This window comes from Capra hircus, chromosome 11, assembly GCF_001704415.2.
Source record: "Capra hircus breed San Clemente chromosome 11, ASM170441v1, whole genome shotgun sequence".
Classification (NCBI taxonomy): domain Eukaryota; kingdom Metazoa; phylum Chordata; class Mammalia; order Artiodactyla; family Bovidae; genus Capra; species Capra hircus.
This window is the reverse complement of record NC_030818.1, coordinates 74,253,245-74,280,340: the sequence shown is the minus strand read 5'-3', so window position 1 is coordinate 74,280,340 and position 27,096 is coordinate 74,253,245. Positions and strand designations below refer to the sequence as shown.

Below are 27,096 nucleotides of genomic sequence, written 5' to 3'. Positions count from 1 at the left end.
TTCTCAAGAGGCAGGTCAGGTGGTCTGGTATTCCCATCTCTTTCAGAATTTTCCACAGTTTATTGTGATCCATACAGTCAAAGGCTTTGGCATAGTCAATAAAGCAAAAATAGATGTTTTTCTGGAACTCTCTTGCTTTTTCCATGATCCAGTGGATGTTGGCAATTTGATCTCTGGTTCCTCTGCCTTTTCTAAAACCAGCTTGAACATCTGGAAGTTCACGGTTCATGTATTGCTGAAGCCTGGCTTGAAGAATTTTGAGCATTACTTTACTAGCGTGTGAGATGAGTGCAAGTGTGCGGTAGTTTGAACATTCTTTGGCATTGCCTTTCTTTGGGATTGGAATGAAAACTGACCTTTTCCCGTCCTGTGGCCGCTGCTGAGTTTTCCAAATTTGCTGGCATATTGAGTGGAGCACTTTCACAGCATCATCTTCCAGGATTTGAAATAGCTCAACTGGAATTCGATCACCTCCACTAGCTTTGTTTGTAGTGATGCTTTCTAAGGCCCACTTGACTTCACATTCCAGGGTGTCTGGCTCTAGGTGAGTGATCACACCATCGTGATTATCTGGGTCGTGCAGATCTTTTTTGTACAGTTCTTTTGTGTATTCTTGCCACCACTTCTTAATATCTTCTGCTTCTGTTAGGTCCATACCATTTCTCTCCTTTATCGAGGATATCTTTGCATGAAATGTTCCCTTGGTATCTCTAATTTTCTTAGAGATCTCTAGTCTTTCCCATTCTGTCGTTTTCCTCTATTTCTTTGCATTGATTACTGAGGAAGGCTTTCTATCTCTCCTTGCTATTCTTGGAAATCTGCATTCAGATGCTTATATCTTTCCTTTTCTCCTTTGCTTTTCACTTCACTTCTTTTCACAGTTATTTGTAAGGCCTCCCCAGAAAATATATGGCTATGCATATATATGGAATTGGAGGATAATCCCAGTAAGTAGAATATTTAAGCCTTATGAGAAGAAAAGCCTGAGAGAAGAAAAGACGGGGAAAAACCGAAGGGGGGCCTTGAATATACATTTTATATTTTTTAGCTGGATAATTACAAAAATCTTGTGAGGAATAATTAGGAGGAAAGTAAGTAAATAAGAAACATTTCTTAAGATACTGTTCTATGTGTTTAATGGACTAAAGTGGTTTATAAGCCCATGTACATTATGTGAGAACCTTGGTAAAGATTTGTAAATAGAGAATCCCCAGATTTCCTAGCAACTGATGAGAGAATTGACAGAACTTTGTGATTTAATGTTGGAGATACATTTAAGAGAGATACACTAATTCTGTCTAAATTGGCAGTCTGGTGCCATGAGAATAATGTTGTTAATTTTGACAGTAATATGGAAATATAGAAAGTGGACAGGTAGAATATTGTGAATGATACATAGATAAGTCTCAAGGGGTATTCAATGGGATAAAAGTTACTATATACTCTGCTATAATATTCTAATATTTTACCTTGAGGCATAAAATATAGTACTTTCTTATTAAGGAATTTTATTCTACTTGGTGAAACCAGCATACTTTTATTATAAACTTTATAGTATAAAGTTTAATATTTGAAGATATTAGACATGAAGTTACTGGTTAATCATCTCTAACCATCACATGTATAGTTAGTATGTACTGTAACAAAGACAATGAAAACTGTAAAAGTTCAAAGTGAGAGGGTATTTAAGACTATTGTCTGGGAAGAATTTATGGCAGGTATCAGATTTAAGCTCTTATATGTAGGAATTGAAATATTTTACATAGTGGGGATAATAGGGCAAATGGAAAGCCCCACAAATTGGAGGTTTAGTGATGACTAAAAGGTACTACATATTTTAAATAAGACTTTGTTAATTTGGATATCTTGGAACTTACAGCTTTTGTCTGCTTATTATAGATGATTAATCATTTTTATATGACTTGCAACTGTAGCATCATCAATTGTATAATTTACCTTTTTTTCCCTCTCAATTCACATTCTCTACTTTAATCTGTCAATGTCAAAAATTCATGAAAATACTGATCACTTCTTGAGGTAGCATTGAGATTATCTGTTATTTCCTTTTGATCATTCTTTATTTTGTCATTACACTGTATGTGCCTTTGTTTCCATTAGTTTGATTTGCCCCTAGTCCCAAGTGGCATTAATTGGGATATTTCTTGGTCCAGGGCCAAATATTCTTACTGTTGTCATTGTGCTTGAGCCTATCTTCTCTTGCTTTCTTTTCAGATAGGAGCTTCTTTAAATGATGGTATTTCTTCTTGTGCCTGCTTCTCAAGCCCCATCTAATTTCTCTTCTCCAAACCTCATTGCTTCTTACTGTTATTACTCCCATGGTAAATCTCTTCTTTGGATTGCATTTATAGTAGTTTTATGATATGCATAGAATTTGAATTACTGAAATAAAACTGTTTTCCATTACCTCAGTTAATATTGGGTATCTCAGTTTTCATCCAGTCAGATGACTTTTCTTTATAAGTAGTCAGTGTTTTCAAGATTTCAGTGTAAGTTATCATCTTGCAGTACAAACGATATCTGATAGTGTTAAGGTTTGTCACAAAGTTAGTCAGAGTTAGAATATTTAAAATGTGTAGTATACATGGAAAACTTTCCATAATTCTGTAGTATCAATATTTTAAAAAATAATACTGTTGATTTATAATCAATGAAGCTACACTTTAAACAATACTGTGAGAAAAGCATTTAATAGCTCCTTAACATCCTAATCCCACTTCTTTCCTTGACAGTTTTATTCACTGGAATTCCTCTGGAGATCATTCTGTGGAAAACAACTCCTCCTTTCTCCCACCTTTACTCAGGAGGGCAGAAAACAAGTATTTCTTCCTTTGCACGTACTTTAATCTTGCTTAGAGCTATTATGTCTTCCCCACTTAATTGTTCATTGTTACTGCCTCTGTAGTTTCAAAAAATAACCACTGTGGTCACAATTCAGGAAGAGCATTGAGACTTCCATGTGGCTGTCAGTTAGAATTTACAGAATGGTCATATGATTGGGGAAGTAATTGGATGGTTAACTGCTAAAAGTTTTTAAATAAACTCTAAATTCTTTACTACATTTATGTGATAACCAGTAGTTTCTTGAATAGTTATCTAGGTAATCAAGACAATGTATTTTGATTAATAAAGAAAGAAATAGGGTTAGTTGAATATTTGAAAACATTGAAGTTATTCTCCATAAAATACTGTTCTGTAATCTCCTTAATCCATTTAATAAAAATTTATTGTCTTCCATTAGAAAGTAAACATAAAATATTGTTTAGTATGTTAATATGGACCAAGCAGTAGTATAAATACCAGCCTAAGAAATAGAATTTTACCAATACAGTGGAAACTCCCAGTGTAAATAAACCTTTCTCAGCAAATTCCCCCTTTTGTCACCTTCTGAATGTAAACACTATACTGAATTTTGTGACTGTTATTTTTTAATTTAAAATGCATTTTACATATATATCTATACTTAAGTAATATACTCTACTGGGGCTTCCCAGGTGGCACTAGTAGTAAAGAACCCATCTGCCAATACAGGAGACATAAGAGAGGCAGGTTCGATCCTTGGGTTGGGAAGATACTCTGAAGGAGGGCATAGTAACTCACTCCAGTATTCTTGCCTGGAGAATCCTATGGACAGAGGAACCTGGTGGGCTAGAGTCCATAGGATCGCAAAATGCTGGACATGACTGAAGCGACTTAACACATACACACATACTCTGTTGATTTATTTTTGAACAGTATAAAAGCAGTATATTGTATGTGTTCTTAAGATCTACTTCTAAGGTTCATTCGCATTGCTCTGTAGCACATTTATTTTCATAACTAGCTATGAATATGTGATGAATTGTTTTATCCTTGTTTTTGTTTTTGCTATTATGAACAATACTTCAATGAGTTTCTTACAGTGTCTAGTGGTATATACATGTACAAGCATTTCCAGCTAGAAATAGAATTGCTAGGTCATAGAGTATATATATATATATATATATATATATATATGCATGTTCAGTTTTAGCGCTATATTATTTTCCAGCTTGGTTTGTTGCACAGGGTGGCTAGATATACACTAAAAATTTCCTCTTCTTCCTGGGCACAGAGTTAGGTTGTATTTTCCACCTCCCTTGCATTAGGAATGTCCACTTAAATGAGTTCTAGTCTCTAGAATGTGAGTAGAAGTAATATATGCCACCTTCAGGCTTAGTCCTCAAAATTATGCCATGTGTGATAATCCAGTTTCTCGTTTCCCATTTTCTGGCCAAGTTTTCTTTAATACTGATTCTTTCACCTCCCATTATATATACTATGCTAGAAAGATTAAGTATTCCCTGTACAAGTGGAATATAGGTGGTGATTAGTGAATGTCCTTGACTTGTTTCTGTTTTTAAAGTTTATGCTTCATATATTTCACAGTTATCTACAGTATTTTCTGTGTTCTCTAGATACCCTTTATAAGCGAAAGTGTTTCTTAAAAATCTTAATGATTTTTCTAAAAATTTTATCAGAAGTGTTGAAGTTAATCAGGTGTTTTACCAGTAACTTTTGGAATCATCACTTGACTCTTCTCCTTTGATCTGTTAATTTTGTGAATAATATTTATGAATTATTTGTAAAAAATATTTATAATATATTTGGAATATTCCTATTCCATACTTCTATTCCTAGCATAAATTCAGGTTGATAAATCTTCCATTCATTTGTTAGTAAAAGTTTTCTTTCACTATCTACTTTTTTTTTGAATTCTTAATTTGAATATATTCATAGTAAGGGTATAATGGATGTAACTAAGGGTCTGGTAAAGATGTAACGACTATTTCTAAGTTCATAGTGTCCTTTGATCCAAGGAATACCTAATATTTACATTTATTAAGTAGTTTGTTCAAAAAACTTAATAAGTATGTATGTGCTAGCAACTTAGCAGCTGTTTGAAAAAAATAATACACATGAATTCAAAGAAGAAGTAATATTTTAATTTTATTCTTAAATAACCACAGTTGCTTACTAATAGGATGTGTGCATCTGAGAGTACTGCATAACTTCTCACATCTTGGGCTTAGCTTGGGCACTGCGACCCTCATTTCCTGTTTCATGTTGATTTCCACATGGTGCTTGCTTTTTATCACAGCACCTACCATAAACTGAGATTCACAACAAAAAGAGGTCATCAGAAGGAATGCAGTGTGATTTACTGTTGCAACTGGGAAACAATATGTGATATCTGATAGATGTGTGTTGCTGTTATCCTCAAAGGGATTGTGATTGTTTTGTCAGGTTGAAAATAATTTTTGAAACTGGACATTATGGTCTCTCTGCTCTCAACTTCTGGTTTTCCTCTTATCTTTATTCATTTTCTTTCTTTCTTTCTTTTTGTTACTTGATCTTCTGGCTATAACTGCCCCCTTCTTTAAATATGGGAATGTTTCCAGAGTAATCCATTCTCCTCTCTTCATACTTTTTCTTGGTCCTCTCATCTATTCCATTATTATCAATATGTCATTGATTCTGAAGACCTTTATATCCCTCTACTTTGGAAGTCAGCTATACAGATCTACTTGGGTGTCATATTCATAATTAATGTGTACATAACTGAAAATTCATTAGCTTCTCTCTCAGACATCTGTTATTTCCTGTAAACTCAGTGTTGGCTAAATGTCTTTAATATACACCTAGACTCCCATTACAGGACACTTGGTGTTTGTAGGACTTATTTAGAGAATATAATCCTGAATGAAAGTAAAGTTTTAGCCAGAAAGATGCCTCATCATAGTATTGTATTTAATAGCAAAAAATTGGAACTAATCTAAAGTCCCACACTCTGCTTAAAAACTGTCTCTCTCTCTCACACACACAAGAATATTTTACAGACAACGTAGAAGAATATTTTAATAACATGAGAAGTTGTGTGTATAAAAATTTAGTGGACTTCTGTTGGTCCAGTGGTTAAGAATCTGCCTGCCAACACAGGGTGCATGGGTTCGATTCCTGCTCAGGGAAGATTCCACATGCCATGGGGCAACTAAGCCTCTGTGCCTCAACTACTGAAGTCTGTAAGTCCTTGCTCTACGACAAGAGATGCCATCACAGTGAGAAATCTGAGCACCACAACTAGAGAGTAGCCCCTGCTGCTGTGACTAGAGAAAGCCTGCATGCAGCAACCAAGATCCAGCACAGCCGAAAATAAATAAAATTCATAATAAAATTATGTTAAAAATTTAGTGAATAAAGATGCTCTTATGTGTGCACTGATCATTAAAACTATAAAGAATTACATGTGTATTCTATATTTGTAGAATAGATATACAAATGTTTGCATTAATTCTAGATGAAACAGTTGTGGGTGGTTTTTATTTTATTCTTTTTATTTACTTGTATTTTCTAGACTCGTACAGAAAACATGAATTATTTTCATAATTCATACATGCTGACAATTGGGGCTCTCTTTTTCATCTCCTCCTCTTGTTGGTTTAGTCCAGTGTCTCATTCAGCCCCACTGTTGCTGCATTGGTTCAGCTGCTCAATGTATCAGAACTAGTCTATCACAACAGCCCCCTTCACTCTGTTGCTCAGCTGCCAGAACTGTCTTCCTGAACATCTTAGTTGGTTGGGTTCTTCCTTTGCTTAACCTTTCCGGTTTAGGTAACTAAATGTTACATCTCCAAACCCATCGGGAGTAGAGTGAGTTTTGAATGTTTTCCCATGTTAGTGTCTGAAGGCCTTCAGCCTACTGGAATTTGACCAACTCCAAGATGGCATATAACATTTTCTTTTAACCCTAACCAAGTCACTTCTGACCAGAGAGCAGATAGTCATGCCAGATTGCGGTTGGAGGAAGGGAGAAAGAAAGGGAAACAGTGGGAGGGAAAATAAAAATTGAACCCAGGTGTTTGCAAATCTTTGCTCTTTGCTCATCTCTTATGTTCTGCCTGTGCAACCTGTCGCACTTTGTCCTTGCTTGGTGGACTTTTGTTTGTTTGTTTGTTTTCTATTGGAGGGACAATTTATTGGTTTTCTTGAGTATTTAGTCAGTAAGAACAAATAGCCAAATAAAGAAAATCCATCCATTTTAGTGCCAATTATTATATCAGCAAATCCTATTAGGAGTATTTATTGAAGCATGTCATGCTAATAGTCCCAGAGTGTAATTATACTTGCAGATTTTTCTTGCTTTCAGGGAGTCTCTAACATGTTCCAGATGGTTAAACAGGAAAGAGTAGACATTTTGTACTGTCTTTTCAATTATGATTAGGAATTTGATGTTACTTACTACTTACATTATTGCTTTTGTTAGATCTAAGCGTGAGAGGAATTCAAACAAAATGTGTTGGTTTTTTTTAAAAAAAAAAAACTCTTCTACTATGGTTAACAGTTAACAGGACCTTTCATAGATTCTTTTCCTTCTGTTAAATTGTTTAATTACTTTAAGCATCATTAAAATGAGATAATTACATTATAAGTAGTCATTTCTTTTTAAATGTAATCCTTAATTTATTCTTGGAAAGCATTCACTTGGGTTTGTTTTAGACTTAAAATTACATGGTGAACTTTCTTAAAAGAATTTACATGAGACCAAAATAGAATTATTTTCCAAACTTTCAAAGGTTCTTTGACCCTTTTCACAAACTAATATGACCCTGGATTCGGAATTAGTGTGACGTATACTTTAAATTTTGCCAACAATGATAGAGATGACTTTCATTCATCTATTCATGCTCTCTTGTCTGCCATTAATGGACTATCCAGCTTCTCTCATTTGAAAGGCAATTTACCAAAGATTAGGCATATAGCCTTTCATGTTGGAATAGAAATATTAATGGATCATAGGGACCCAGACCCATAATCCTTGACTTCATTATGGCCTTACATTAACCAGTTTGCTAATTGGTTAGTTGACCTGAAGAAATATGTTTTTCAATAAGAAATAGAATACTCTATCATTCAGTTTAACTGCCTATGTGTTTTCATAATATAATTGTTGTATGGTTGGGGGACAAATTGTTCTTCCTTAGACTCCCGTTCTCTGTCCTTGGAGCTCTTTTCAAGAGTTCTTGCAAAGTAGAAAACAAGTAAGAAACATAAAAAATGTAATACCAACATTGTTTTTTTGGTGATGAATAAAATCAAGCCATTCCTAAAGATTTTATTGGAGTGAAAGGGGTAGTTTACACTCTATCATCCAGCAAGACTTCCCCTCTGCTACTGCTACTGCTAAGTTGCTTCAGTCGTGTCCGACTCTGTGCAACCCTATAGACAGCAGCCCACCAGGCTCCGCCACCCCTGGGATTCTCCAGGCAAGAACACTGGAGTGGGTTGCTATTTCCTTCTCCAGTGCATGAAAGTGAAAAGTGAAAGTGAAGTCACTCAGTTGTGTCCGACTCTTAGTGACCCCATGGACTGCAGCCTACCAGGCTCCTCTGTTCATGGAATTTTCCAGGCAAGAGTACTGGAGTGGGTTGCCATAGCCTTCTCCGAACTTCCCCTCAGTTGCTTTTAAATATCTTTGTTCCTTCTCAGACTTTCTTGTTTCTTATTAAGCTACTACATCGTCATCTCTTCTTGATCTTCTCTCCCCCAGATTCTTCCATTTTAGTAGAGCTGTGCTTTAGGAAAGAACTAAATTATTGTAGTTTAGGTGTTACATTTCATTTTTAGCTCTTTGAATATGGGCTCTTTTCAAAACCTGGTGTTTTCTCTTGTAGTATGACAAAGCAGAGAGGTAAATTATGTTGCAGAATGATGCCACAGAAATAGGCATTCTCCAGTTAGTAGAGACTAATCTAACAGTTTTACTACTTTCGTCTTTCTTTCCTCCCTGTGTTCTCACCATTAAACCTTTGCCTAATCCTTTATGTTAATAATCTAGTTTGTCCCCCTCATGCCATTCATACTCTTCTTGCACTTGTTTAGAAAGATTTGTAATGTCCTTTGACCACTTTAATGATCCTCATTCTCTTTGAGCTTTCAACTTCACTGCCATTCTTGAATTAGGACAGATTCACTTATTCCACAAATTGAACTTCTAAAATGTTGTATACCTACTCTGTGCCAGTTTAAAAATGTACGCCTGGTGTTTTACAGTCTAGTGAGGAAGGTAAGTGGTATACATAATCACACAAACAAATATGTAAAAATATATCTTTTTAATTTTATGAAGAAAAAGTTGAAACTGTCATGGAGGGCTGATTTTGATTACTGGGGTAAGAGAAATTGAATTGGAGTTAGGCTTGAACAATGAATAAGGAATTGAACAGGTGAAGAAAACAGGAGGGATTATTCACAGCAGAGATTGTATTGTAGTGAAGGCTGTGGAATGGGGAAAAAAGACTGGGGAATGGAGAGGAACTGAAGGACAGATTAGTGTGGCTGTAGTGTAACTTGCTATGTGTTGTGAGTTTTGGGTTTTGTCATGTGTGAGATAAAACTTCATGGAAAGAGTCTAGCAGGAATAGGGTGTTGGATTTGTATGTCTGTTGATTGATGATTTATTTTTGAAATAGACCAGATGGGGCTTGGTGAGTAACATACACAGGGTATGAGAGTGAAAAAGATTTCAAGGGTGATAACTGAGATTCTGGTAGCAATTGTTTTGAAAATAGCTTATCTCCAAAACAGATGTATTTATAAGAATTATTAGTATTAAAATCCATTGGTATAGACTGTTCAGTATTTATCTCTTTAATGTGAGTATAAAAGTAGATGTAAGAGTCATTAATATTTTAGATTTAGTAGTTGATATGCAGAGTGTTTAAACACGCATTTTTGGTTTTAAGGTGTTTTCACCCTTTTTTAAGGGGAGCAAGTAATCAAAATTAACATATGTTAAAATACGATCCTTGAGGAGAAGGAAATGGCAAGCCACTCCAGTATTATTGCCTAGAGAATCTCATGGACTGAAGAGCCTGGTTGGCCACAGTCCATGGGATCACAGAAAGAGTCCGACACGACTTAACGACTAAACAACAGCAACATTAAATGTTTAGTCTCCGAACAACTGTTCAGTTCAATTCAGTCTCTCAGTCATGTCCGACTCTTTGCGACCCCATGAATCGCAGCACGCCAGGCCTCCCTGTCCATCACCAACTCCCGGAGTTCACTCAGATTCACGTCCATCGAGTCAGTGATGCCATCCAGCCATCTCATCCTCTGTCGTCCCCTTCTCCTCCTGCCCCCAATCCCTCCCAACATAAAAGTCTTTTCCAATGAGTCAACTCTTTGCATGAGGTGGCCAAAGTATTGGAGTTTCAGCTTCAGTCCTTCCAAAGAAATCCCAGGGCTGATCTCCTTCAGAATGGACTGGTTGGATCTCCTTGCAGTCCAAGGGACTCTCAAGAGTCTTCTCCAACACCATAGTTCAAAAGCATCAATTCTTCAGCGCTCAGCTTTCTTCACAGTCCAACTCTCACATCCATACATGACCACAGGAAAAACAATAGCCTTGACTAGACAGACCTTAGTCGGCAAAGTAATGTCTCTGCTTTTGAATATGCTATCTAGGTTGCTCATAACTTTTCTTCCAAGGAGTAAGCCTCTTTTAATTTCATGGCTGCAGTCACCATTTGCAGTGATTTTGGAGCCCCCAAAAATAAAGTCTGACACTGTTTCCACTGTTTTCCCATCTATTTCCCATGAAGTGTTAGAACTGGATGCCATGATCTTCATTTTTCTGAATGTTGAGCTTTAAGCCAACTTTTTCACTCTCCTCTTTCACTTTCATCAAGAGGCTTTTTAGTTCCTCCTCACTTTCTGCCATAAGGGTGGTGTCATCTGCATATCTGAGGTTATTGATATTTCTCCTGGCAGTCTTGATTCCAGCTTGTGTTTCTTCAAGCCCAGCATTTCTCATGATGTACTCTGCATAGAAGTTAAATAAGCAGGGTGACAATATACAGCCTTGATGTACTCCTTTTCCTATTTGGAACCAGTCTGTTGTTCCATGTCCAGTTCTAACTGTTTCTTCCTGACCTGAGTAGGTACAAATATTATCCTGGTTTTTGTAGTTGAGGAAACGGATGCATGGAGAGGTTAAGGTCAGGAAGTTGGTAATGGTGGAGTTGGGCTCCAGAGCCCATACTTGATAATGCTTTATTACTACTGTTTGTTTCTAAGGCAAACCATTCAGTATCACGGTAATCCAAGTCTATGCCCCAACCAGTAATGCTGAAGAAGCTGAAGTTGAATGGTTCTATGAAGACCTACAAGACCTTTTAGAACTAACACCCAAAAAAGATGCCCTTTTCATTATAGGGGACTGAGATGCAAAAGTAGGAAGTCAAGAAATACCTGAAGTAACAGGCAAATTTGGCCTTGGAGTACAGAGTGAAGCAGGGCAAAGGCTAATAGAGTTTTTCCAAGAGAACACACTGGTCATAGCAAACACCCTTTTCCAACAACACAAGAGAAGACTCTACACATGGACATCACCAGATGGTCAACACCAAAATCAGATTAATTATATTCTTTGCAGCCAAAGATGGAGAAGCTCTATACAGTCAGCAAAAACAATAGCTAACTGTGGTTCAGATAATGAACTCCTTATTGCCAAATTTAGACTTAAATTGACGAAAGTAGGGAAAACCACTATACCATCCAGGTAGGACCTAAATCAAATCTATTACGATTATACAGTGGAAGTGAGCACTAGATTTAAGGGACTAGTTCTGATAAAGTACCTGATGAACTATGGATGGAGGTTCGTTACATTGTACAGGAGACAGGGATCAAGGCCATCCCCAATTAAAAGAAATGCAAAAAAGCAAAATGGCTGTCTGAGGAGGACTTACAAATAGCTGTGAAAAGAAGAGAAGCGAAAAGGAAAGATATACCAATTTGAATGCAGAGTTCCAAAGAATAGCAAGAAGAGATGAGAGCCTTCCTCAGTGATCAATGCAAAGGAATAGAGGAAAACAATTGAATGGAAAAGACTAGAGATCTCTTCCAGAAAATTAGAGATACCAAGGGAACATTTCATACAAAGATGGGCTAAATAAAAGACAGAAATAGTATGGACCTAACAGAAGCAGAAGATATTAAGAAGTGGTGGCAAGAATACACAAAAGAACTGTACAAAAAGACGTTCACGACCCAGATAATCATGATGGTGTGATTACGCACCTAGAGCCAGACATCCTAGAATGTGAAGTCAAATGGGCCTTAGGAAGCATCACTACGAATAAAGCTTGTGGAGGTGATGGAGTTCCAGTTGAGCTCTTTCAAATCCTAAGAGCTGATGCTGTGAAAGTGTTGTACTCAATATGCCAGCAAATTTGGAAAACTCAGCAGTGGCCACAGGACTAGAAAAGGTCACTTTTCATTCCAGTCCCAAAGAAAAGCAATGCCAAAGAATGCTGAAACTACCACACAATTGCACTCAACTCTCACACTAGTAAAGTAATGCTCAAAATTCTCTAAACCAGGCTTCAGCAATACGTGAACCGAGAACTTCCACATGTTCAACCTGGTTTTAGAAAAGGCAGAGGAACCAGAGATCAAATTGCCAACATCTGCTGGATCATCGAAAAAGCAAGAGAGCTCCAGAAAAACATGTACTTCTGCTTTATTGACTATGCCAAAGCCTTTGACTGTGTGTATCACAATAAACTGTGGAAAATTCTGAAAGAGATGGGAATACCAGACCACCTGACCTGCCTCTTGAGATACCTGTATGCAGGTCAGGAAGCAACCGTTAGAACTGGACATGGAACAACAGACTGGTTCCAAGTAGGAGAAGGAGTACGTCAAGGCTGCATATTGTCACCCTGCTTATTTAACTTATACGCAGAGTACATCATGAGAAACGCTGGGCTGGAAGAAGCACAAAGCTGGAATCAAGATTGCCAGGAAAAGTATCAATAACCTCAGATATGCAGATGACACCACCCTTATGGCAGAAAGTGAAGAACTAAAGAGCCTCTTGATGAAAGTGAAAGAGGAGAGTGAAAAAGTTGGCTTAAAGCTCAACATTCAGAAAACAAAGATCATGGCATCTGGTCCCATCACTTCATGGGAAATAGATGGGAAAACAGTGGAAACAGTGTCAGACTTTATTTTTGGGGGCTCCAAAATCACTGCAGATGGTGACTGCAGCCATGAAATTAAAAGACGCTTACTCCTTCGAAGGAAAGTTATGACTAACCTAGACAGCATATTCAAAAGCAGAGACATTACTTTGCCAACAAAGGTCCATCTAGTCAAAGCTATAATGTTTCCAGTAGTCATGTATGGATGTGAGAGTTGTACCATAAAGAAAGCTGAGCGCCGAAGAATTGATGCTTTTGAACTGTAGTGTTGGAGAAGACTCTTGAGAGTCCCTTGGACTGCAAGGAGATCCACCCAGTCCATCCTAAAGGAAATCAGTCCTTGTGTTCATTGGAAGGACTGATGTTGAAGCTGAAACTCCAATACTTTGGACACCTGATGTGAAGAACTGACTCATTGGAAAAGACCCTGATGCTGGGAAGGTTTGAAGGTGGAAGGAGAAGGGGACAACAGAGGATGAGATGGTTGGATGGCATCACTGACTTGGAGTTTACCCAAACTCATGTCCACCTTCAGTCTTTCCCAGCATCACGTGAGTTTGGGTAAACTCCAAGAGTTAGTGATGGATAGGGAGGCCTGGCGTGCTGCAGTCCATGGGGTTGCAAAGAGTCAGACACGACTCAGCAACTGAACTGAACTGAACCACCTGGATTTTCACAAGGGACTGTGGTTGCCTGTAGGTAGATGTGAATCGCTAGATCTTGGTCAGTTTATTTAACTAGTGTGAGATTTTAGTGTGGCAATATACTAGGCTTTGCTAATCCATGCTGTTATTGATGTGCACGTGGATTATTCCTATTTTTTGCTCTCATAAACATTGCTAACATGAATATTTTTCTTCACGTCTCTTGTTGCACATGTGTATGACAAATTTTCCTACGGTCATTCTCTGTAGTGCTGATTCACTGTAGAATACTTGCCATTTACCAAGATTTGTTTCCCAGCTCTGTCCCTTTGGAACTCTTGTTCTTATCAAGAAATGACATTTTACCTATATTTCCAACATAATGCAATTTTATCTTCTAATAATAACTATGCATTTACCCAGATTTTAAAGACACCCCAAAAATTGTGTGAAGAAATAAGTACTTTTCTGGAGAGAAATGGCAAGATTTTCATAAACGCATTTTGTAATCATAACAACAATGAAGTCAGTCTTCTAAAAATTGAAGATTAACAAGAAAAAATAAGCAAATATTGTCATTCTATTAAGAAGAACTGTTCTATTTTTAAAGTCTTGATTTTCTTTTAGGCCTTCTCTTAACAGTGTTAATAAGAAAAGACAACTATATATTGTAGAGAAGTCAATAAACTTTATAGACATTTAAAAACTGTTATGGATGGCTTGGTTTCAAATTTCATTTAGATTGTTTTTGTCTTTGGTTTGGAGAGTATGACTTTTGTGTCATTACTAATAGGAAAGTTGGTGGCATCATTTTTTTCTTCATTCTTTCACAAAAGAATTCTTTTGATCCATCCCAAGGAAAAAAACTTATTTCTTCACACAGTTTTTTAGGTGCCCTTTTACTTCTTAAAGTTTATTTGAGGTAGAATTAATAAGAACACAGATAGAACTTTGGAATCTTAACTACTTGTAACCAAAATAATTTATAATTGCCACTAATGTTAATGGTTTATTTATAACAACCTATTATTGGATGACAGCATAGCTAAACTAAGCTATTAATCCCAGCACACTGGGAATTTTGGCTAACATTATCCCTTTCTGTCCTCATCAAAAAGTATATCACAAAGAAGAAAAGTTAAAGTAACTTTATGATAAAGACAACCTTCAATCTGCACTAATTTTATTAAAGTACCTTATAAACATTGTGATTTTAATATATATAGTATACAGTTTAAGCATGTATATTTTAAAGTATAAAACATCAGTGTATATTGTTTATGGATGGATAGAAAAAATTTGACCAGAAGATAAATATTAAATTTATGCCAGTGGCTATCTCTATCAAAAGGAAGGGGAATAGGCTTTGTATGAGTTTGGGGACTTCTGATTTATTGATAATACTTCATTAAAATGCATCAAAAATGTTTACTGTCATTACTTCTGGCTGGTAGATCCATAGATATTCCTTTGTTCTGTTTCTCTCTATATTTTAAAATTCTGGCCCTATACCTCTGCCTGACTCCAAAGTAACAAAGGAAGAAGAGTGTTTTATAGATTTCCTTTTTTTACGCTTTCTATATATTTAGTGCATTATAGGTACTTTTCTATCACCTTGTTTCCTCATATGATTCTTAAATCAGATTGAATTTAGCAGATTAAACTGAATAATTTATTAAACGAAATTAAAGGAATTGAGGTGCTGCACTAGCCAGAACTTGTGGCAGAATTGGAAGCAGATAATGAAGACAGAAAGGCCTTACCCATAAGGAGAGAATTGGAACAAGTAATGGGAAGCTTCCAGGCATGAGGGTCTATAAGGAGTTTGTACCATCCATATCAGATCTCCTGCTTTGGGCTCCTGGGGGTGAGAAAAGATTTAAAATACTGAACTCTGGATAGCACAGATAATAGATAATAAATACTAGAGAGATACGTTTTAAGAACAGTAAGCTAATTAACTTCATAATAACAAACATCAGATCATCAGCAGTACTCTTTTTCTCCCTATTCATTCATATTCCTCCTGTCTTTTTTGGTTCTCAGTGTACTACCTATCTCTTGGTTTTCATATTTTTTGCTTCTCATTGTCTACATATCTTTTTGGAGTATGGATTTATCTTGTGCTTTTCTGTCTTCATGCAGTCTCTGAGTGAGTATGCTCAGCCTCCCTTCTCAGCATTGTTTCTGTATTCCCTCACATGTTTGGCCATGAGTCATCAGGACCCTCAGTCATTAGCAGGATCCATCTGGCTTCAGTTATTGCCTGGTTTTAAAAAAGTACCTGTAAAAACTCGCAGGTTTTATGGAAGACAGTGGCATTATTTCACAAAGATTTTATCTGTAGTGTTAACTACACAAATGATTTTGAGGAGTGCTCTTCCTTGAAAGGCAGAAAACAACAGAACCTGGGTTTGTGGTTGACTAGATGAAAAAATGCTGTCTTTGCTATATTCAATTACCACTTTCCAGTTCTTACGCAGATTTACCTAGGGAAATTCAAAGATACATTGTTCCAAAGATGAAAGAACACAAAGTAGTAATCATGAGGAATCTCATCATCCAAGAAATATTTTATAGCACTGTTGATTACAAATACAAATAAGCTAGATATATACAGTGAGAAATCGGAGAAGGCAATGGCACCCCACTCCAGTATTCTTGCCTGGAAAATCCCATGGACAAAGGAGCCTGATGGGCTGCAGTCCATGGGGTTGCTAAGAGTCAGACATGACTGGGTGACTTCACTTTCACTTTTCACTTTCATGCATTGGAGAAGGAAATGGCAACCCACTCCAGTGTTCTTGCCTGGAGAATCCCAGGGATGGCAGAGCCTGGTGGGCTGCCATCTATGGGGTCGCACAGAGTCGGACACAACTGAAGTAACTTAGCAATACAGTGAGAAAAACCCAACTAAGTACAATGTAAATTGGACTAACCTACCTATAAATTTCTTTTTTTAATAGTTTAAACTATGTCAATGTGAAAAGCCAGTCCAAGTTTCTTTGCATTTTCAAATTGTGCATTTAAATCAAGGAAAGAAGGAAAAAAATCTTGAAAATATGAAAAGCACTTAGTCTATAAATTAGAGGGACTATAAGAGGTAAGCACTTTTGGATCCAGTCATAGAATCGTCCAATTTTCTAACATTAGATAGACATTCCACTTTAATCTGGAATTCATCATTGGGGGAAATCATGATTAAGAGAAAATATAGTCTTTATTTAAAGAGCAAAAGCCTCAAGCATTTAAAACCTCCATTATAAATATATAATAAAACAAAAATAGATTTATATTCTTTGATCATAAAATGCACTAGATATGCAAAAACTAAACAACTAATTTTATTTTTGAGTATATGAATTAATTTGGAGGAGAATTTACATCTTAATGCTATTGAGTCTTAGTGAACCCCTGAAAAAGGATTTACTTAATCTTACCTCAAGTATTAATAATTTTTTTTATCTTTTCAAGACGTCAGCTTTTGGTTTTAAACTTTTTTTCAGTTGTCCAGTCTTCATATTTGGTATTGTTTTTTCACCAACTTATTTTTGTGCCATCACAAATCTACTGTTAAGCTTGTCCAGTGAATTGAAAAATTTCGATGTTGAACTAGTTCTTCAATTTCCATTTACTTCTGTTTTATAGTTTCCACTTGCTCCCAGTATTTCCCATCTGTTAACTTATTATAACATCTTGAACATATTCATAATAACTGCTTTAACATCCTTATCAGCTAATTTCAACTGACTTTTGTTACCCTGATTTTGAATTGCAATTTCTAGTTTCTTTGCGTGTTTAGTAATTTTTTTATTCTCTACTGGATGTTGTGGATACTATTGTGGATTGTTATTTTTTTCTGAAGAGTATTGTTTTTTGTTCTAGTAGGCAACTAAATTACTGACTAGTAAATACACACTTACTGAACAATCCAGTTGCAATTCTGGGTGTTTATCCCAGAAGAATGAAAACCTATATTCACACAGAAACCTGTACACAAGTATTTATAGCAGCTTTATTCATAATAGCCCCAAATTGAAAACAACCCAAATGTACCTCAACAGTGAATGGTGAAAAAGAAACTGTGGTACCTTCAAACCATGGAGCAATAAAAAGCAACAAACAATTTTTATATGCAACAAGTTGGATATCAAGGGCATTATACTGAGTGAAAAAGGCATTACAAAATATTTCCATACTTGACTCAAGTATGGAATTGATTCAATTTTTATAATATTCTCAAAGTGACAAAATTGTAGAAATGGGGGGAGATAAGTGGTTACTAAGGAGTTAGAAAAAGGGAGTGAGGAGTGTGTGATTATGAACAGCAGAAGGGAATCTCAGTTGTGGTATGGCTGTATGGAGCTGCTTGGAGTGTCCCTGTGCATGAGCAGTTCGGAGGATCAACCAAGGATTTAAGGAGCATTTGTACACAGATTGATGGTACCCTCCCCCCTTGCTCTGCTGCCCTTCTTATTATCCTTTCTTGCCCTATCCTTATTGCCCTTTCTCCTCTTATTATCAAGCATTCTGTCAGCTCTGAACTACATTCTCCAGTGCTTCAAGCCAAAGAGACAGTGGTTTTCTCCCTTAGGCCTAGCATCCCTGTAGTACTTAGGGGTATACTGGGAAGAGTTCTGTATGAGTATAGATTTTATTCAGTAGTATTCCTTTCTTTCAGTTATCAAATGTCCCACATTTCTGCCTGCTTTTGGTAACTTTTCCGTGTCTTTGAATAAATTTTATGTTGTCCAGATTTTTTTTGTCCGTTGTTATCTGTGGGCAAGTTAGTCCAATACAAGATCATTCATCCTTAGTGGATTCATGTCAATATATGGCAAAACCAATACAGTATTATAAAGTAAAATAAAGTAAAAATAAAAATTAAAAAATAATAATAATAAAAATAAACACACACACACAAAAAAAGAAACAGAAGTCAGTGAAATTTATTTTTAGGTATTATGAATATAAAAAGTTTGTACACTTTTTCAATAAAAGATTTGAAAGTAAAATACCATAGTAACTTTAATATATAATGGGAAGTGTTACAGAAATGAAAGAATTAAATGCAAACTGAAAACATTAAAAATCAGAATTTATAGGTAGAAAGAAAGATAAACATACAAATGCAGCCAGAAAACTTTTTTTAAAAGACATATAAATGGGCCTCTCAGAACATTAAGGGCAGAATGCAATTATGTATTACTTAAGCAGCAGTCTTAAATAGAAATATATATTTAGTTACCAGAAGGACTTCAGTTGTGAAATCAGATATTCATCCATTGTCTTTTGCAAGTATTTTTCCATTTGGCCTGAAAAGTTGTGTCTTTTTCTTTTAACTTAACATTTCTGACCTTTATTATTTCTTAGAAAATAAAATAACGATCTAACCTCCCTTCTGCTTTTATTTTTTTCCTTCTCCTTTGTTTTAGTTGTTTGCATAACTGGCCTTAAATGAGGTAAGAGTGAAGAGACTTACTAGAGCCATCTCTGGAAAAGAGTATTCCCCCATTCCACTGGAAACTACCCTACGGAGCACCATATTTGACCATATCTGTTTTGAGGACTCATTATGAACAAAGAAGTCTCCCAGGTAGGAACTGTAACTCTGTTTTTAAATAACTTTGTTTCATGGAAAGAGACAGACATTGCCATTTTTGTCACTTAATTTTTGTCTATATGACCATAACTTAATTTTTTAAAAGCTGTTGCCTTTTTGCTAGTTTACTATAAACTGTTCTACTGTGCACATGCAAGTAAATATCAGATACTTATTTTTTTGTTTAAAGATAGCTGTAGTCAGGAAAGCTGATTTTAATCTTTTTTTTTTTTTAATGCCAATGTATTTTTCACAAGTTAGAACAATGTGAAGCTGATTTTTGGAAGACGTGTACAGTGTATCTACAGTTACCCCATGTTCTTTTAAGATAACTGGAGTCATCTAGTTTTACAGATCTACAAGGAAACGTTGAGGGTATTTGAGGGTATTTTTGCCAAATTGTTTTAATGAGATAGCTACTATAAATGTGTTTCATCTGCTGACTGCTTTTCCTAAATAGAGTATTTCCACAAGGCAAATGCATTTGTATTTATTTCTTATGTTAAAAAATTAAATTTTAAATTAAGTATGAGGAATTTAAAGTATTGGGTTTAAAACTTATTTTGTTTTCTTCTTCTTATCTATTTGCTAATAGAAAACCAAAAAATACTTTTTTACGCTTTCCCCAAACTTACTCTTTTCCATCTAGGAAAAAAATGCAAAGGTTGGAAACATTGTTTCTTGATCTGTAGAATAAACTTTTAGTGGTAAACATAAATTTGTTAAATACATTGTTTCAAACATTATATATTTTTAGAAGTTAAGTTGCCAAGTCCTTGATAATGTCTTCATTATTAGTGTAATAAATTTAAAGAATGTGCACAGAATTTTCTTTTATAAAAAGCAATTTTAAAAGTCTGATAGTTAATAGAATAAATGAAACAAGATAAAATGAGTCTGATTCAAAGACTCTGTTTCTTTGCTTTTGCTGTTTATTCATGGCCATAAAGATTAAGATATGGGCACGTTGTTTATGACAGAGACTTAAGAAGCCAGGACTCTTTTCTGGGCCAGGGATAACCACCATCTGAGTTTTGGTTCCTGCTTTGTGGGTTCAGAGAGAATTTTTGTTTCCAGATGTTTAAGGACATCCCTGTTCAGTCATTAGCTTTAAAATATCTGTTTGTTTGTTTTTTTTTTTTAACAAAAAATTAGACATACAAGGAAATAAAAAAATATGACCCATACACAGGAAAAATAGCCATTAGTAAAGGAAGCCCAGACATTGTATTTATTAAACAAAGAAGTAAAAGTAGATAAGTCGGATTTCATCAAAACTGAAAACTTTAGGTCATCAAAAGTTAACCATAGTTTGGCAGAAACCAATGCAATATTGTAAAGCAGTTATCCTTCAACTAAAAATAAATTTAATTCTTTAAAAAGTTACTACAAAGAAAATGAAAAGATAATTCATAGAATGGAAGAAAATATTTGCAAATCATATCAGATTAGGATCTAGACATGAATATAAAGAACTCTTATGACTTAAAAAAAACACAGCCAAATTTAAAAATAGGCAAAGGATTTGAATAAAAATTTCCTCAAAGATATGCAGATGGCCAGTAAGCATATGAAAAGATGGTTAGCCATTAACAGTTGTCATTTAATTGCTAAGTCATGTCTAACTCTTTTTAACCCCGTGGACTGTAGTCCACCAGGCTCCTCTATTAATGGAGTTTTCCAGGCAAGAACCCATTGGAATGGGTTGCCATTTCCTTCTTCAGGGGGTCTTCTGACCCAGGGATCAAACCCATGTCTCTTAAATTGGCAGGTAGATTCTTTGCCACTTAGCCACCAGGGAAGCCCCCACTAGTAATTAGGGAAATGTAAAACAAAACTATATTGAAATACCATTTCATACACACCAGGGTGACTATAATTAAAATAAACAAAAAATAAAAATTTTTGGTGAGGATGTGGAAAAATTGGACACTTGGGCATTGCTGGTGAGAATTTAATGTATAGCCACTGTGGAAGACAGTTTGACAGTTCCTCAAAAAGTTAGAGAGTTATCAATAAAATATGACCTAGTGGTTTCATATCTGAGAGAACTGAAACCGTGTTCACACAAAAATTTGCACATAAATGTTCATAGTAGCATTGTTGTTTAATAGCCCCAATAATGGAAAACCTAAGTGGCCATCATTTGATGAGTAGGTACACAAAATGTGCTATATCCAAACATGTGAAATTACTCAGCCATAAAAAGGGCAATAGAAGTCCTGAAATCCCCATCTGTTTTTTATCACATGAGAAAGAATTTAATTGTCATTGAAATGGAAAGACAAAAGTGAAAACTTTTTTAAAGATCTTAGATATTTGAGGACTCCAGTTTGAGAAACATTCTTTATGGCAGTTACCCAGTGCAGGAACTGTCTATTTATCATGATTTTTCCTGTGTGATATTATCAGCTGAAGGAAAATGAAAGTGTTAGTTGCTCAGTCATGTCTGACTTTTCGACCCCATGAACTGTAGCCCACCAGGCTCCTCTGTCCATGGAATTCTCCAGGCAAGAATACTGGAGGGGGCAGCCATTCCTTTCTTCACAGGGGATCTTCCCAACCCCAAAATCCAACCCTGGATTGAAGGTCTCCTGCATTGCAGGCAGATTCTTTACCATCTGGGAGAAGTTTAACTCAGTGTCCCTTCATGTCTATGCTCTGTGCTAACTGCTTGGTAGCATTTTAAAGTACATTGTTAGCGTTGCTTATTAATTAATTGTTATTTTTCAGATTATGCAATCCTCAGCTTCATCTGGGAGATGAGTGACAAATTTCATATGTAGAAATCTATAATTCAACTGAAATATAAAGCACTGACCTATTTCTTCAGCCTCATCTATTTGGCTTAGTCTGGTCCATTTGAACAGAGGTAGATGTGGTTTCTGGTTTCTAAAACTGCTCTCTAGAGAGTGCATGAGATTGTGTATAACTTAGCAACTCTTTTTAAATCAACAGGGTACTTTTAGTTAGAAACCATACCTCTTTTTTTAAAAGGTGATATGTAAATTGGCTTCCTGAAACCAGCATTTCTTTTCTTAATGAGCCTTGTTTAAGTTCCCTACTGCCAGATATAAAGCCATTCCACAAATAGAACAGCTATAAAAGTTTTCACTCATCAGAGGTTTTGCATTCCACTATCTGTTTATTGTGTTTTGTAAATAGAAAGTAGTTAATACCAGAATCATATCATCAGCAAATTGTTGGTGACTTTCTCATAGCTTCTTACTATTGGCTCTTATTTTGGTAGGCCAGATATTGAATTGCTGTTGAATTGTTGTCTGATGTTTCCTCAGCCCCAGAATTTCAGATAAATTTAGCAGATGTCAGTCTGCAGCCAGTAGTAGCATGGTATGGGCAATCTGTTTTAAATCTAGATTTATTTGTTGCTCAGAATTGTACAAACTATGAGATTGTATTGCTTATATTTACAGTTGTGTAAATACAACATGTCTTTGTGTCTCTATCGTACTGTGAAATATTGTAGAAGGTTTCTTCAAAATAGATCTTATTAACCTTTTCAGAATTAGAAAAGATATTCTCATACTTCTAGACCAAAAAGATAGTTTCTTTTTTTTCCCCACTGGGGAAAGAGGATTTCAAGAAAGCTCAATTTCTCAATTATAGAAAAGAATTCCAAAGCATTAGGAAAGATTTCAGAAAATATTAATTGTAAAAAGATCTTAAACATTCTTTAAAAAATTTAAATGTCATTTTAATAACTCACTTTTAATTTATCACCTGTTTTGGCTTCTGTAACTTTTAGACATTATGCTACATATTGGATATACAGTAAAAAGATCTAGTAATTTTTTTGGGGTGGGTTCACAGTCTAGAAGAGGTGACAAGCAAGAGAATTATAATTTTACAACATATAAGCATAAGAAATACATGCCCAGGAGTATTTTGAGAGCCTATAGAATTCAGATAGGTTGATTCTTAGATAGGTAGAACCTAATGTCTTAAGTAACAGAGAAGATGAGCAGCTAAGTAAAACTGAGCTTTAAGTAAGAGTTAGCAAACTCTTGGATTTTAGCAGACTCTCAATTCTTTCATTTTTCTTTCTTGTTCATCATTGGCTTCTCTCTTGTATTTCTACTTTTGTTGAAAAGTTTAGAGTTGATAATTCTTCATTATTATTAATTTATCACATGATTTCTTTTTTGTTTTAATTTTGAAATATATTTTATTTCTATGTAAAAATAAAATTCAGTGACTTCTTTACTTCTGTGATATCTGGTTAACCTCATTTATGTTCCTGTGACTTTTCACAGGAAAAGATGTTAGCCGTCTTATTCATTAAAATAATATGTCACTTAACTGATTATTCTTGTTTTGTGTTTGAGAATGGTCTTTCAACATCTTTTTTTGTTGTGATTGTGATTTCAAGTCTGGTATGTTTATCTTTGCATTGAGGTTGTCTACCTTCAATTGTAATTATTTTCCTTGTCCTATAGATTTTTCCTCTCCCCCACCACAGGAGGTTTAATAAATGTTTTCCTCTGATGACATTAATCTATAATGCAGCTCATCTCATTTATTTATCATTAATAGAAACCCGGAACTTAAAAATCCATTATGTTTATACATGTTGAATTTGAGGTGACAGTGGAATGTCCAAATGGAAATGTCCATTTAGCAGCTAGAAACTTATTTAGATAGCAAGTCCCTGAGATCAGAAAGATTATGCTTGCCCTTTGTGCAGGAAGTCTTAGAATGAAAATCAGACCTTGTTACTCCTCTGTTCTTAACCCTCCAATGATTGGCTAATTCACTCAGAGCAAAGCTAAAGTCTTTAAAATGGTTTAAGCTGAGACCTTACATGAGGCAGCCTTGTCTTCCGCTTCTCACTCCCCAGTTTTACCCATACTGATCTCTTTCATATTTTTCAAAAAGTATAGTTACGTTCCACCCTTCAGGCTGTACAGCCCTTCCCCTGCCAGGAGCACTCTTCCTCCAGATGTCATTCTCTCTTCCTCACCTCCTTGAAGTCTTTGCTCACATCTCACCTTCTTAGGGCTTCCCTGGTGGCTCAGACAGTAAAAAATCTGCAGTGCAGGAGACCCAGGTTTCATCCCTGGTTTGGGAAAATCCTCTGGAGAAGGAAATTGAAACTTACTCCAGTATTCTTGCATGGAGAATTCCAGGGACAAAGGAGCCTGGCAGACTACAGCCCATGGGGTTGCAGAGTTTTACATGACTGAGCACACACACTTTGATACTTTCTCAGTAAGGCGCCTCCTAACTACTGTACTTTAAATTGCTGCCCTTCTCCTTCCATAAACCTAAGTCTCTATTTTTACCTTATTTTCCTCCATTTTACCACCTTTTCATATACTCTGTAATTAACTTTTTCACTTTCTCTCTCTCCTTCACAGTAGAATGAAACTTTATGAAGACAGTGAATTTTTATAAGTTTCATGCAGAATTATATTCCCACCACCTAGAACAGAAGCTGGCAAATAGTAGGAGTTCAATGGGTCTTCCCAGGTTGCGCTAATGTTAAAGAACCCTCCTGTCGATGCAGGAGACGCAGGTTCAATCCCTGGGTCAGGAAGATCCCCTGAAGGAGGGCATGGTAACCCACTACAGTATTCTTGCCTGGAGAATCCCATGGACAGAGGAGCCTGGCAGTCCATAGGGTTGCGAAGAGTCAGACATGACTGAAGCGACTTACTATACAGCATAGGAGCTCAATAAATACTTGTTGCTGGGTCAAGTTAGGCTCTCCACACTGACATCAGTGTAAAGTTTCTGACTAACGTTTACCTTTGCAGGGAGGATGGGATATTACCAAGGTTTTTAAAGTCTTTCCTTAGTATTGAAACTAAAATTAGCATATGTAATCTATATGTGTCTATATGGACTCTATGTAGTATATTTTATATATATGTATAATCTGTTTATACATAGGTTATATTGGTTGGGCTAATGCTGACTGGACAAACATTTAATCACTCATTCACCAAATTCTATAATGGACACAAAATAGATGGGAGCTGGTGCAATCTTTGTGTATTATGTTGGGGGCTTTAGAGTTATCCTGTGGACAGTCAAGATTAAGGGAAGAGTTTTAAGCAAGAGGTTGACCTGACTTATGTTTTTGATAGCCTGCTTGGGTGGCTCAGGAAGACCACCTGGGAAACTATTTTGATAGTTCCACAAGAGGTGAGAGGAGACTGTAAGTATAGGATGGAAATAGAAATTGACACATCTTAATGTTTGATTGCATGTCAGGTGTGAGAGAAGAGGCTGGAATGACTCCAGTATACCAACTGTGAGAAAAAGAAATACATGAGGAGGAGATGTTAAGTTCATTTTCGAAAGTTGAATTTGAAGTGTCTGTGTGACATCTGGATAGAGTTATCCAGTAAGGAGTGGGTTGTGAGTCTGAGACCCAGGAGATCTGCTCGGGAGATAGAGATTTGGGAGTAATTGGTTTAGAAATGTTTTTTGAAACCATGATTCAGTGAGTGATATCCCCCCAAAGTAATGTATAATATGAGGGGAAAAGAGGACTGGAACACTAGAGCCTCGAAGAAATCTAACACAGTCTAATCCAACTGGGCAAAAAGCACTGAGAATAAGGTAAGTAGAAAACCACACTACTTCTGCTGATCTCTCAGGTCATGGCTTAAACATAAGTTTGTCAGAGAAGCCTCATTTGATCACCCAGTTAAAAGTAGGTCTCTTCTATTGTTTTTCTCTATGAATCCTGTTCTTTTTCTTTATGACTTTTATCATTGTAGAAAATTACATATTATTTTGTGTTTTCCTTGTTTGTGTTTCCCACTTCATGAGGGCAGAAACCTTTATTTTCCTATCTACAGTTTACTCAACTCCTAGCACAGTGCCTAAGATATGATAGATGCTTGATTTATTTATTAAGTAAGTGATGAAAGTGTGGGATCATAGAAGTCAATGGGTGACAACATTTCCAGAAGGAAGCAGTTTCAGATGCTGCTCCAAGCAGCCCAGTAAAGTAATAGTAATAATAGTTAGTGTCAGTAAATGAAGAAATGAAAAGTGTCCTTTGTATTTTTCAATGAGAAAGTATGGGATGAGTTATCCACTAATGAATACTACCCCTCATGGAGCTCTTGGTCTAAAGGGGAGATAATTGCAATAACCAACAGTTACTTAGTGCACCCTTTCCATGCACTTTTCATTCAGTCCTCACTACAGATCTAAAGACACTTGTTCCTTGGAAGAAAAGTTATGAGAGATCTTGACAGCCTATTAAAAAGCAGAGACATTACTTTGCCGACAAAAGTCCGTATAGTCCAAGCTATGGTTTTTCCCATAGTCATGTATGGATGGTAGAGTTGGACCATAAGAAGGCTGAATGCTGATGCTTCTGAGCTGTGGTATTGGAGAAGACTCTTGAGAGTCCCTTGGATTGCAAGGAGATCAAATCAGTCCATCCTAAAGTAAATCAACTGTGAATATTCATTAGAAGGTCTGATGCTGAAGCTGAAGTTTCAGTACTTTGGCCACTTCATATGAAAAGCCAAGTCTTTAGAAAAGACCCTGATGCTAGGAAAAATTGAAGGCAGGAGGAGAAGGGGATGACAGAGGACAGGATGGTTGGATGGCATCACTGACTCAATGGACATGAGCTTGAGCAAGCTCCAGGGAGATGGTGAAGGACAAGGGAAGCCTGGCGTGCCACAGTCCATGGGGTCTCGAAGAATCTAACATAACTGAGCAACCGAACAACAGCTTAACAAAGTATAGTTATTATTTGTAAGTTACCAATGAGGAAATAGGTTTAAGGAGATTAAGCGTTTTGCCCAAGAATAGGCAGGTAGTGATTAAACAGGGC

The 27,096-nt window shown here is 36.0% G+C and overlaps 1 protein-coding gene across 6 annotated transcripts in view; it reads left to right on the top strand.

Moving 5' to 3' along the window:
- NCOA1 (nuclear receptor coactivator 1) overlaps nucleotides 1-27,096 on the top strand; it is a 218,146-nt gene that overhangs the window by 91,785 nt on the left and 99,265 nt on the right. For all 6 annotated transcript variants that reach the window (XM_018055562.1, XM_018055561.1, XM_018055564.1 and 3 more), the window contains exon 3: nucleotides 19,105-19,265. The gene's annotated coding sequence lies outside the window, so the exon portion shown is untranslated. The remainder of the gene's footprint in view (nucleotides 1-19,104; nucleotides 19,266-27,096) is intronic.